This window comes from Aythya ferina (genome assembly GCF_964211825.1).
Source record: "Aythya ferina genome assembly, chromosome: 1".
NCBI classification, from domain to species: Eukaryota; Metazoa; Chordata; class Aves; order Anseriformes; family Anatidae; genus Aythya; species Aythya ferina.
In genome coordinates, this window is record NC_140296.1 from 133,844,725 (window position 1) to 133,856,795 (window position 12,071).

Below are 12,071 nucleotides of genomic sequence, written 5' to 3' on the forward strand. Positions count from 1 at the left end.
TTATTTGATGTTTAAGGTTAAAATTGTATGCCTAGAGTACAAAACTACTCATATTATTTCAAAACTAGATACGTGACAATGTTTCGTTAACTGTACTGTAGACAAGACTCATCTGTTGGAGAAAAGACAGTGTCTTTCTGAATTATCTACTTTACTTCTGAATGACCTTTACAAAACTCACTGACTGTGCTTACCTAATGCTATTTAATAAATGTTATTAATGCATGCAAGAAAAGCTAAGAGAGATCACTACAGAACTGTGCAGCTTCCAACTGCTAAGGCAGTATTGTTTTTTCCTCAGCATGGCAACATCATCAGTTCTTCTGCATCAATGGACAGATGTTCAAGGTGTCCTTTTTAAATAAAAATAATTTTAAAATGAAGTATGGGCTATGTTTTTTGGGGTTCTCCAGGATATAAGACTTAACAGAAAACACTACTGAACATTAAACAGCTTAGTGCTGTGCATGAGTGCCAGGACAGCCTCCATTAAATCTGTTCTAGTTCTGATGCATGACCTTTTGCATGACAAAAGTGAATCTGTTATTTTCTTGGTGCATTGGTTTTGAACAGCATAGCACAGCATATACTACTGGTTTTCAACACATTTGAGGTCTGAAGGGTCTTTTCCTTAACAAAAACCATTAAAGTCAGACCACAGTATCACATGATTTTACCTTAAACCAGATACGGCATTCCACCAGAAGCACGCAGCTTCACCACTTCAATAAAATCTAGTACAACTGTTTTACTGCTTTTAGGAGCTCTGAATTCATTGATATAATGACATAATAGATGCCACCTAAAAACAAACAAGAGGATAGAGAAATGATGCAAATCTGGAGAAACAAATAGAGACAACAGTCTGTTCAACAGCAGAATATTGGCACAGTTAAGAAAGTTCACAAAAACAGTATCTGTAAGGCAAGAAACTTAGAGTTTAAGTGTGTATGTACAAGTCAGCTGGGATGGCTTTATCCACATGGGTTGTACCTATCTGATTTCAAGTACTGATTTGTGAGGAGATACGTAGTAATGGAGAGTTGCCTCTTGTCTTTCGTATCCCAACAGCATTTCCCCTATTTGTCTATTTCCTGCCCCCTTGCTTTTCCCCCTTAAAAAACACATTCAAAACATTCAAACATATGTGCGTTCAAAAAATATTATTGCAGAAAGAAATCACTCTATTTTATAAGTAAAACACTGTTTCTATAACAATTTTAAGCAGCCCACAAAGCATTATTATAGAGCTGACCAAAATTATGGGGTTATTAATAGAAAACAAGTATGTATTCAATGTGTCCAAAACAGTTTTTCATCCCCAAATTTGTCACAAACCAGTAATGTGGAGGAAAAGGTTAAAAGATAAAAACACTTGCAGGTTCCACAGTGGAGTGAGGTTATCATCAGGATATCTCATTGATCATATTGTTCAGCATGTTCATACAACATTTCAAAGAGAGGATGAACACTGTGGTTATAAAAGGTGGCTAATGTTACTGGACTTGTTCAGGATCCTCCGAACCAAAACAGATAACATAGGGTTATGCATAGATATCACAAGAGTAAGTCACCTGGTGAAAAAACAGCAGATTAAGTTAATTTAGAAATTAGTGGTGGGAAATACTACATTAGTTATATGCACGATAACTGACCAGGACCAAGGTCTTCGTCATTGTGGATAGTTTTCTCTGAACTTAACCTCAACTCTCAGCAACAGAAAAAGGACTTGTCAGGGATCAAATAGGAAGCTTCCTTATATCACTGCTTTTATCCACTGTGCTTCCACATCTTGACTGCATCTTCTCTATGTGATAAGCCCATTTCAGACATCTGGAAATGCTGCAGAAGTGGTGACACGTGATCAGAGAAGATCTTTGTAGAAAGAAAGAGCAAATGTATTAGAACATCTCACCCTGGAAAAAAAAATTACTAAAAGAACATTAGGTAAGAGTATCTGTAAATTGTGCATGGCGAGGATAACAGTAGTTACCAGTCCGTGTTTCTGACAGTGCAGGAACTTCAGGACACCAGGTTAAATCTTCAGATAACAGTTTTAAAGTTAGACATAGGAAATACTCTAAAATTTTGAAACTCCCTGCAAATGATGTTGCAAAGGGCAGGTGCTGTTATGCAGATGTATTGAGGATGTATGTCAGTTGTTGTCAAAGAGAAAGGAAAGCACTTCAGGAAGTCTCTAAATTGCTGACTGACAGAAGCTGAAGAGTTTGCATACAGAAGGATTGCTCTATTATCCAAGGCATCTCCTTTTGACTCCTGTCGGATGGAAGGTGCACAGGTCTTTGACCTATCCCAGTATATCAGCTCATTTGCTCAAGAGCAAAATATTCTGGAGTTCTACTTTGTCCTCAGTAATAGTACAACATTTGTTACTGAATCTAAAATTATGGAGTCATAACATTTCAGGTTCATAAGCTATTGCCATTTTTCAACAAAATGGTCTTCTACTTCATGATTTTTAGGCAGCTGTGTTCATTAGGTTTAAAACTTGCCTGCAATGCCCATTAGGCTTCCTGAAAAGATAACCAGCTAGAGATTACCCACTTTTTTTGCCAGCAGAATTACCTTACTGGAATCTTTTATGCTTGGACTTTGATAGTAAGAAGATTCACTTGGTTTAATACTATGATGCATGTATATACAAAAGGTGTGCATCCTCACAGACAGCACAGGAGTTAGCATGCACATTACTGGTATTTTTTCTTGTGAGGTGTAGTATCGACAACTTTCAAAGTACATTTTAAATACAGTATGTAGGTTGTTTTAGAAATGTACATTAATATGCTATAGTCAAAATCTTCAAAACTGAAAACAGAAAAAAAAACTATTCATTGGCACTCTAAGGATAAACAAAAACTCAGAATATGTAATTACATGCAGGAATATAGATAGCACCATTTTTTTGAAAGCATCATTAAGGAGAGCCCCAACAACCCTTCCAGTATGACTGGAAGGCAACTGGGGCAATTATTCTTCAGACAGCTCAGGATGTAGATAAATACATTAATATCAGTATGGATAAAACTAGTTATTTTGAAATGCATAATGTGAGAATCAGGGGTAGGAGACTTAAGAGATGGTGTATTTCATAGGTGCCTTCCTATAGCTGGGCCTACTAAAGTGTTGTTGCAGTAGACAGCAGCTGATTACTGTGGACTAAATGTTTCAGAATAATTCTCTGTAACTGTCATTGCTAATATGACAAACGAGGCCATGAGCTTCACCTGATACTCATGACTGCTACAGAAGCAGCAGAATTTGTGTTGAAAATACTCATTGCATACAGCTAGAAAACCCGGATGGTGGCAAACAGACTTGATGAGTAAACACCACATATTTTATATCAGTTAGTACAGTAGCAGCTGAGTTTCTTGTTTAAAAGCAACCGGGCCAAGCATGGTCAGCAAGATATTTACATGCCTGTAAAGATATTCTGGGATCATTTGTCACTTCCTCTCTATGAATTTGCTTTTTCTGCCCGCTGTAACCCTACCTAAGAACCTTCACTGAAGCACCTTCCACTGCTAGTATCCTCTTCCAGAAAATGGGATTAAAGACACGAGGCAAAAAGGCTCCATCTGCCAACAAAAATCACAGGAAAATAAACTGATACATCATTCATTTTCTCTTTCCAAAGTAGTTAAACAGTTAAGAGTTCCTTTTATCCAGAAAGAGGAGTTCCCAGAAAGACGAGCTGCCCTCTGAGTGATGCACTTTTACATCTCCTTTGAGCTAGCTCAAAGGGAGGTTGACCCTCCCCAGCTGGGGGAAGATGCAGCCAGAGCTCCAGGCACCTGGGTCAAGGGCAGCTGGCCAAGTTCATCAGAAGCTGATTGAGCTTCTTCAGGCTCACAGCCTTGTGGCTTCCTTTTCCTTGCCCATACCTGTTGGCAGCAGGCACCCTCAAATTTCTCAGTGAGTTCCCAGGAACTCCCCCATGGTCCTCAACCTTGTCCACGAAAGATCCAGAATTTGTATAAAGTATTATGGCCAGTTCTGGGTTCCCCAGTACAAGAGAGACATAGACATACTGGAGACAATACAACAAAGGCCCATGAAGATGATGAAGGGACTGGAGCACTATATTCCTTACTAGTAGACTTTGGCTACCCTTTATGGGAGTTTGGAGATCCTTACTAAGACTTTCAGTTTTTCAAGAATAATGTATAGAAAAAATTTTAAATATATGGGTTAGAGTGTGTGTTGGTTGTTCATCAGAAAGCTTGTTGCTTAACTAGTTATGATGATGTATATAATATTAAATCTTGTTATCCTGTACCAGCAATACATGGGATGCATGTGGAATGTTCAGTAGGATGCAGTGCGCATCTGATTAACAAGACTCACTCATGAGCGTTCTCTCGCTGATGCATGCATATTAGTACACCATCTTTAATCAGTAATGTGCATTTTACAGAAATGCGTTCTGTTGCGTTCTTTGTTTTCAAGAGGAGCCTTGTGCAGGATCAAATCTGCAATGGTGCATAAATGAAACTGAAAAGGTCTGAGAGAAAGCCCTCAAATCATAGTGTAACTTCATATCATGACATAGATTTTCTCTTCAGTGTTGTACAAACACGGAGTGTTTATTAAAAACCCTGATTTACTGGGATGTCTTGAATACAGTAAGACTCACGTGGAGAACCTCATGAATAAACCTGTTTGCTGTCTGGATGATAACAAGAGTCCTTGGGGTCTTGGGCTGGGACAGTCTCCTTGACCTGCTGTTCTGCCAAATCCTCATATACAGCAGTTCCCCAGTCCTCCCAGGATTAGTACTCAATGCATTGTGGCATGGAGACAGTACCTATGAACAGTCCTGCGCACTGCAGGGCCTGCAGGGAATCTCACAGACTGGAATTCCCACACAGAGCACTCCTGTAACAATTAGTCAGATGTGGTGGCTATGAAGCCAGCTAGGTGTTCAGTCAACTTCTGTAACTTTCCATCTTACAGTAGGTTGAAAAAAAGTGACTTTAATGCTAGGCCAGACACAAATGCTGTGTCTCACTGGAAACCTCACTTTCACAGAAGCAATCTGCTCTGTCTAAACCTGATTATGACAAGACAATAGGTGTTAATACCTTCATATATCAAGAATGTCTCACTGAATCAAAACAGCTTTAGTGGGCTTTCAGAGCATAATGTCAGAGATGATGTTTCACATCTAAACTTCTTGGAATTAAAGATATGGTTAAGATGAAAGCTGAAACCTTTATCAGCCAATAAGGATCAGCTTCGTATGCCGAAGTCTGTACCCTTATCCTGGAAATCAACAGCTCTACTTTTAAACTGAGAGAAGTGTCATTCGTCTAGCTTGGATTCCCTCCCTGTTATATTCTTATGAGTTTATTCTTGTCCTTGCTATGACAACGCAGTACAGATTCGTGTCTGTACTGTGAATACATATTGGGTTCATTTGGCTGGTGACTCCCTGGACAATGGCATTCTGCACCCAATATTCTGAGAGTGAGCAGCAGCAGAGTATTTCAGTACATTCCAGTACCCACATAGCTTTCAGTCACCAGATACATTCCAGTATCCACATAGATTGCACCAAAATCAGTTGAACTAGAGCAACATTGTTCAGGTCAGTGGGACAGAAATCATTAATTTATTAGTTTTTATATTTATGACCCCAATCAGGAGACAAATAGCTATATTTACAGCAAGAAGCAATGGCTTACCTTTTTGAATGAGAGTTACTTTATGTCTAGGTTAACTCTGGCTGTACAAATGTAGCTATACTGCTTTAGAAAAAAGAGGAACGCATGCCATTTCATTACAATTTTGATGTATGAGCACTGCATTATCAAATGCACATAGGTTACTGTCGCATAACAGACTGGACTCTCAATGAAAGACACGACTTTAGGTGAATCAGACGCTGCTGTCAGTAGTCTATAGTGATTTCTTGATACAGAGATTTTAACAAAGCACTTTTCCTGCCTCAAAACACATCCTATATTCTCTACATAAAGTCAGTTTCCTTTGAGCAAATCTGTGTAAGCATAAGGCCAGAAAAACAATTATAAAAGAAGAGTAACAAAGTAAATATAAACCAACAGATAAAAAGATAGGAAAAAAAAAGCAATATGGAACAAACATCAACATTATATTATACTTCAGGAAGTGTGACTGTACAGACTGTACTCTCCTGTGCAGGAGAGCCCCACTGCACTGTAGGTCTGTTCACTTGTGATTACAATTCTTCAGCTTCCCACCAACCCTCATGTGACAGCAGCATTTCAAAAAAGCTCTGCAATGAAACAGGTTTTATCACTAAGATTACACATCACACTCAGGGAATTATCTCTCCTTGGTAATCAAAGAAAATTTTATCTATTTCACTTGGCTTTAGACCCAGGATGTAATGACTGATTTCTAGAGGAATGTTGCCAAATGCTACTCTGCTCTAGGAAACAGAAGGCTTAAAAAAAATGGGGAGACTTTTTCCAAACATGTATTTAGCTACAGGTAACACCCCCACGCACTACTAATCACCTTTGTAATTTCTCCTTACCGTTTCTTTGATCTGAGGACAAGCAAAGACTCATCTATCTAACAGTTCAGTCTCATTCCACATCATCTGATCAGTCCATAAAACTACATTATCCTAGGATTAAAACCCACCAGTCCAGCTCAAATGCCAGTTACTGGTAACAATAAGGTTACTACCATAGTATTTTATACTGCTAGTTAATAGAAGGAAGACAAGGTAGCAGTACATGGATGCAAATCAGTTAGTGTATTTTGACAGTAACTCAGTACTGTAGTCAAAGATGAACAAACCTATTGGATTAGCCCAGTTCATGTACCTGTACCTGGTATATGATAATATAGTGAGTGCTGAGTGCTGGATACCTAACTGATTATGGCCAAAAGCACACACACACACACAAAAAAAATAAAAATTCCAGGATAAAGAGACATAAATGAACCGGGTAAGCTATCCATATGTAAATGCCTGTGTTACCAAAATACCTATATCAAAGAAAAAATAACTTGTAGGGCTAAAGCTAGGGGAAAAGATTCTGAGATGAATGCAAATGAATGCATCCCAATTATCACAGAATCACAGAATCACCTAGGTTGGAAGAGACCTCAAAGATCATCTAGTCCGACCTCTGACCTAACACTAACAAGTCCTCCACTAAACCATATCACTAAGTTAAACATCCAAACGCCTTTGAAGACCTCCAGGGATGGTGACTCAACCACTTCCCTGGGCAGCCCATTCCAATGCCTCACAACCCTCTCAGTAAAGAAGTTCTTCCTAATATCCAACCTAAACCTCCCCTGGTGCAACTTTAGCCCATTCCCCCTTGTCCTGTCACCAGGCACGTGGGAGAATAGACCAACCCCCACCTCACTACAGCCTCCTTTAAGGTACCTGTAGAGAGTGATAAGGTTGCCCCTGAGCCTCCTCTTCTCCATGCTGAACAACCCCAGCTCCCTCAGACGCTCCTTGTAAGACTTGTTCTCCAGAACCCTCACCAGCTTTGTTGTCCTTCTCTGGTGTCACCACAACAGGAGCACTCATAGCTGCCTCCTTCCCTCTGCTCCCCTCTTGGGCCAGCACCAGCAGGCAGCAAATCCCTCCCTGCAGGTCACCTGATCCATAACCTGGCGGAGAATTAACTCAGCAGAAAATAGAGCGTGATAGAATTTGAGCAAAAAAACCTCACAGGTATCTGTGCAAGCCTGCTGCTTCCTCCAGCTCCCTCCTTGCAGGAGTGCACTCAAACCCCTTTGTTAGCTGCTCCAGATTGCTACTGCAAACGCAGTGCAACCATTCTGTTTTTCTGAGTTAGTTTGATGTCTGGTTAGCAATTTGAATCAGCTGAAAGAGGGCTGAGAAAGGTAAGCAATGTGAGCGTACAGCCAAGAGGTAGGCAAAGAGCACCAAACATAGGTAAAGGAGTAGGTCAGAACCAGAGGGACACCTCTCCTCAAAAGCTCTTACCTGCTGCAGGCAACAGAAGATGCAAAAACTGTTTGATCCTATCTATAATGTCTAGTGTTCTGCTTCCAAATAAGTAATGGAAATATGAGTGATATGATAAAAATCAAATGAAAATTCAAATTAATCGTAATTTTTAATAAGACAGAGTTGGCATAAGCTCATTTTTTTCCTTTGTCTGGATAGACTGAATGTAAGCCATTTAAATGGGTAAATACTCAGGACTGTTCACCCAACAGTCAGCATCCCCTTTACCAAAACAAAGTTTTTAAAACAAAAGCCAAACATGTCAAATGTTTCTGTCCAATACCTGGTAGTCTGCACACAGCTCATATTAGAGAAGAGGTTGAGAGATACCTCAGTGCTCTTGACTTTTAAAAATGTAATTCTCAACCATGCCATACATTAATCTTATCTATATATTTCCAATTAAGTGAATTAGATTTTAATGCCTGTAATAGTATTTGTTCTACAGCAGTTTCTAGAAAGTAGGACCCTTGCTCTGCAAGGGAGCATGCAAATACACAAGGCTGTCCTGTCAAACAGCATTCCTGTCTAAAGCAAATATCAGCACATGGATACAATGGCAAAAGTGCAGGAAAACAATGAACCAGGACTACTGCAGTCATTGCACTGGATTTATCAGTGACATCTGGTTTGCTTACAAATCGGATAAGAGAGGTCAAAGGAAGACATGAATCCCAAAGTATCTGGGGCTTGCTTCAATCCACAGAAGAAGGATCTTCATTATAACTTAAAGGAACAGATTAAAATAAGCTAAGACAAAATACTGGACAGAAAAGTAAGCCAAATTAATTCTGTAATGCTTAGTTATGCTGCACAATTGCTGTAAGATTGCAACGCATTGAATGGGGGAAAAATACCTGAGTTTTGACAGAAGGTTACTCCAGTTTTAAAACATTGAATTTACTATGTTCATGGGAATTGATTCAGAACAGAAAAAAAAAAAAAAAGGTTAGACTTTTTCTTTTTCTGTACTGAACTTCATTTTTTTTCTCATTTTTTCCCCCTAAATGCATACCACACATCAATAAAATAATTCCTCCTTAAATTTCCTTTTTTTTTTTTTTTTCTTCTTGAGAAAGTCATTCATTTTAATAAAGGACATGAAAACAGAGATATCCATGCTGCACATAAGCTCTAACATGCAGGATTTAAACTTGGGTTTGTGGATTTTTTTTAGCCTCCAGGCAGTAAATTGCTGAGGCTCATTTAATCAAGTGAGGTGCTATTATGTGAACAACCAGCTGAAAAAAAGTTTATTTCTAATACCTTTCAACAGTTTCTTCAGAAAATACTCCCTCACATATAAGTAGAATAATAGAGAGTAATCATTATGTACTTACATACATGTATGGTACTATATTCATTCTTAAAATTCTAAAATTAGGAATTTAAGAAACTCAGAAGTGATTGCTGTTCTTAAACTGTTAGAGTGCAATCCAGTTTCTAACCTAGGAATTCAAAGTTTTGTTAAAAAAAAATCTAACAAGAATCTTATTGTTTGGTTTAATTTATAGTTCAAATGTAAACTCAGTGACTATTAAATGCAAGTAATTACATGTATACATAAAACTTCACTTTGAACAGCCAGTACCCCAGCATTTTATCCTGTGGTACACAGCATGACCTGAGGGACACAACTTTCTAGACTCTGAGGTCCTCTGTTATTGTGGCCATGTCCCAGGTACCTTGCTTATTTAGACAACAAACACCTCAGAGCTAAGTCAGTCTGTCACTGAGCATGCAATACATATGTGTTATGGCAGGGGCCTCTAGATTGTATTTGAGTGCAAATAAATATTAAGTTCTCTGTTGCAAAATACAGTGTGAGTTCTGTATTGAGGCACACCACATATACACCTGTCTTGTACAAAGACGACTATAAGCTACTTCTTTATGTCTGTTATACATTGCTTGCTCCTCTGGTGTATCCATTTAGAACCAAATTCTCATTTAAAAATCAAAATGCTGCAGGGTGTAATTACCAAGGCTCAGATTAGGTTTTATTATGCAGTTATTCATCCTTATAATTGCTAGTCTCAAGCTTCCAGGTTTTTATCCCAGAAAGAAAAACAAAACAAAATTCAGACTTTGATTAGAGTATTTGAATATTATTAAAATTGAACATTGTGATTTTCTCTTGCAGTAACCACTGCAAGTTGCTCTTTTATTCAACAACACCTTTTGAATAAACCAAAATCTTTCTTCCCCCAACTAGGATCACTATACTGACATCCCTCCTAGTGCAACAATACAGACTAGCCTCTCAGGACCACAGGAGCAGAGACTGGAACACAGTATTCTAAGCTTCATTTTTGCAGGATCATCTGGAAGCATTTCACAACTATGTTTAATTTTTCAGTTGCTTTTCATAAGACCTTTTCAAAATGCCTCATAAACAATCCCATGAGGCAAGTTTCACATAGAAATCCAAGTCATAGAAAAAATAAGTCATTTTCCTTTAGGCAGCCCACAAATTTCCAGCAGATCTTGGCTTAAAAGAAAATTTTGAAAGTGTGTCTATGCTGTGCAGCAACGTATGCAGCAGTCCCCTTTGATATGCAACATGCTGAACATGCAAACAGTCCTTCTGCAATGTCACCCCACCGATTCTCTTTAAAATGAACTCACTACGACAACTTTAAAAGATGTATGAAAGCAGACATGACTATTAGCACTGGACTTGCAGTAGTAAAGAGAACATCAATTTGCTGTCCCTTTGCATAAGTTTGTCAACTTATTTTTAGCATAGGTATTTATCAAAAGCTTAGCCCATGGATGCATTTGAGCAACAATATTTAGGCATTCTTAGTTTTGCCTGCCCCCAGGAACATGTGAATTTCTGTAAAATATCATGGTGATAGTCCCTAGATGAATTTTTTCAAAATCTTCACTTAGATTAGTTTTGGTGTGCAGTTGTGAGGGAGATCTGCCCACCTCCGAGAGCTACTGCTTCAGCAGTAAGACACCCAACAGTGGGAACACCAGAGGGATTTTGCACCACAGGCAGACGTGGGGCAGCTCCACAACTAAATGGGCTCCATGTCCTTAGTCTTCATTATTTCAGTCTCGAGGTATGCCTCTGTGAGTTTTTAAGAATAACACGTAGATGAAAGTCAGCACTGTAAAGTGCCAAAATGAATAGATAAAGCCTACAGTTTTGTAGGATTGTTGTCAAAATAGTTGTCCCAGACTTCTTTACATTCAAAACTAACAACAAACAACCCCAAAGAGGCTTCATTTTCAGAATCTGGCCATGTGACAGCTTCACACCCCTGAGTTCCTAGTGATGATTGTTTAACAGTCCTGACATTGTACACAGCAAAGTAGAGAAGAAAACTGAAGCAGGGTACTGAAGAATTAACCTTTTCTGAAAGTACTACCTTAACACCTGCTCTTTTGCTACCACAGGACACTTGTGTGAGCTGCTCTGTCACATCAGAACCAGGGCGGGACATCCTCCTGCCTGGCCCGCAGTGACCATGCATTTTCTTAACAAAATGATTCTTAAATAAACAACCTTACCTGATGCTGTGGTTTTTCTGCAGTTGATTGCCTCCAGCAGCTGCTCAGGCAGGGCAGTGCATATCACCTGCTCAATGCCCCTTAGAGATGTCATAGCCCTCAGGGCTGGGCTGAGCACCTCATAGTGCCAGGACCAGTAGGCCCATGCCCCAGCCAGGATCAGGGCAGCTAGAGGGCATGGGAGCAGCGCCTGCCATGGCATGGTGGACCCCCATGGGATCAGGGATGGGACAAAGCTGGGCACAGACCCACAGGTGGGCCCAGCTTGGTTGGTGCCCATGGCTGGGCTGGACTGGCCTGCAGGGAGCTAGAGACCCACAGCTCAGAAGTCCCTTTTGCTCGCTCTATCTATCTATCTATCTCTCTATCTATCTATCTCTCTATCTATCTATCTACCTATCTATCTATTTCCCTCTACAGCCACGAGGTTAAGCCCTCACAGCCTCTCCTGGCATACTTCCACAGTGCAGCAGTGGCAGCTGACCCCAGGGGCCTGTGGCCCACAGCTGGAGCAGGCCCCTTGAGGTACCCTCTGCTG

At 39.7% G+C, this 12,071-nt stretch overlaps 1 long non-coding RNA gene across 1 annotated transcript; it reads right to left on the reverse strand.

Annotated features, from left to right (window-relative positions):
- Positions 1-1,148: 1,148 nt before the first annotated feature.
- LOC311430265 lies at positions 1,149-11,660 on the reverse strand. Its single transcript, XR_014688648.1, has 3 exons — positions 11,534-11,660; positions 3,515-3,599; positions 1,149-1,875 (listed from the first exon to the last, which is right to left on the reverse strand). It is a non-coding gene; the product is annotated as an uncharacterized lncRNA (long non-coding RNA).
- Positions 11,661-12,071: the final 411 nt, after the last annotated feature.